Below are 2,500 nucleotides of genomic sequence, written 5' to 3'. Positions count from 1 at the left end.
GCGAAAGTCGTTGCAAAAGCCTTTCATGACTTCGTTCTGAGATATTACAAGCACAATGTATTTCTCATACTGACAACGGAACAGAATTCCAAAACGAGGTCATGAACAATCTTCTGTAATTTAATGAATGTAAACCCGTTGTAAATATCTTACCTTACAGCGCCACAAAGAAATGGTAATCACAGAAACGGCCCTAAACAGTTCCTTCCTCTCCTTCATGAGGTCATTAGTAGACAGTACATCTGATAATTGGTGACGGAGACTATTCTCACAATTCAGGGGGGGTCTTGCCATTAACAGTTACCTTCCATTCATCATTAGGGAGATACACCCATTTTCTCTTGTTATGGAATGGATACAGAGGTTACCATATGACCTTTTTTGAAACAGCACGCAAGCCTGAATACTCTGACAAACTCTGCGGAAGATTTTCAAACAGGAATTAGAATTGCTTTCCGCAAGGCTAAAAGATATCTTACGAATTCTAGAGACAGATTCTCTCCTACCAACATTAAAATTGCTCGTCACAAATCTATCGGTTATTGGCACTCTAAGTATTCCGCAAGATTCATGCTAATGATTCCATGCGTCCAAAGCTCGCTCCCCGCTTTGATGGTCCCTATAGGGTAACCGAAGTTAAGAACAATAAGGCATACTGTAAATGTTTAAGTACTAACTCTGAAACTTGGTTCCATTTTAACGTGTTAAAAAAAGCCAGTGACTATTATTCTCCTGCGGTTGAGGCTAACTAATCACAAAACTACGGTATTACCGTATTCTTTAATACACCTACAACATTCACTCATTCTTAAAAAACTACACGGTCAAGCCATCACAATTCCTTCAACAAACTTCCTAAAATCATGCACTCAGCCATTCCCTCGCACCTTCGTCTGTCACTCCCGCCCATTACCACTGGACAATGACCTCCCATCTTGCCCACGCTCACTTCTCACCAATCATAACATCATTGGTCAGTGCGTTTTGGAAACATTCAGAAATCTACAAGATCTTGCGTCTTATCATTTGATGACGTGACACTTCTTTACTACTACCACCCTACTACTGCCAGTCAAGTGTGACATCAATAAACCAGATATTGTACTAAAAGGAACATATATTCTTCCAACTTCATGCGAACTCACCACTATGTCGTTATTCATTCTGGCGACCCATTCTTATGCATCTCAAATACAGGTAAATGACGATAACATCACACCCATGTTGTTAGACTTACCTGTTTTTAATATTACCATCCCTAAACTCAACATTAAACCTACATCTCTATTATAATATTTACTTATAGAAACTCTTTGCCTGATTTCCATGATACTTATTAGTATCCAATTTATGTAACAGGAGCAGGCATGGTAATAATGGCATTGCTGTTTCTGGCATGCTATGTAGTATCTTACCATCACGTCGAAAAGAAAAAAAAGCGACCTTCAGCTCCAGAGTTCACCCCCTTAATATTAAACAAGGTCCTTATTCTCAGGTTAATCATTGACTACTAATGAGATATGCCTTCTCTTAGTGTAAATATTTTAATTCTTCCTCTCCATCCTATCTTTCTACTACTTACCTTACCTCTAATCCCCATACCAATCCTCTCCCCATCTTACCCTTAGCACCGCTAACCATACATACACTTGCTATGCACCGGGCAGCCGTGACTTCTTTGCAGGACCCATAATCTTCGACGATTCAACCAGACCAGCTGGCAATCCAGCCTCATCAACCCTAGTGTTTTGAAGCCGTCGCCCTGAGTACCAGCGCCTTCACAACAGTGGGGGTTTCGTTGCATAACAAGGATACACTTCTCGGGTGTTGAGTTGACGCGATTGTGGTGAGAGAGAGAATCAGTAACACACTATTCTCTCAAATTCTCTTTTATGTAACCTGACCATACTGGCCAATCAGTTGATATTGCATTTACCGCATGTCGGGACGCCATGCATAAGCGTGGTCGAGCGGTCTGAGGATTGCAAAGAGGGTTGCAACATATGGGTTCTCTTATAGCAACAGGCATAGACAAATCACGCTCAGTCGAAATTAAGCGCATTATAGATTCCTCTAACAAATTACATTTATTTTAACAAAATTCCCATTTTTAACATTTGTTTAAAAGATACATTAGCTCGGTGCTGAGAGGTGACTCATGTTCCGCAGACTCATCCTCCGGAGATGTTGGATCTAGCTCGGTGCTGAGAGGTGACTCATGTTCCGCAGATTCATCCTCCGGAGATGCTGGATCTAGCTCGGCGCTGAGAGGTGACTCATGTTACGCAGACTCATCCTCCGGAGATGTTGGATCTAGCTCGGCGCTGAGAGGTGACTCATGTTCCGCAGACTCATCCTCCGGAGATGTAGGATCTAGCTCGGCGCTGAGAGGTGACTCATGTTCCGCAGACTCATCCTCCGGAGATGTTGGATCTAGCTCGGCGCTGAGAGGTGACTCATGTTCCGCAGATTCATCCTCCGGAGATGCTGGATCTAGCTC

This window comes from Penaeus japonicus, unplaced genomic scaffold (genome assembly GCF_977035675.1).
Source record: "Penaeus japonicus unplaced genomic scaffold, GWHDUDI00000001_assembly GWHDUDI00000033, whole genome shotgun sequence".
In the NCBI taxonomy this organism is placed as follows: Eukaryota; Metazoa; Arthropoda; class Malacostraca; order Decapoda; family Penaeidae; genus Penaeus; species Penaeus japonicus.
This window is presented reverse-complemented; position numbering follows the sequence as displayed.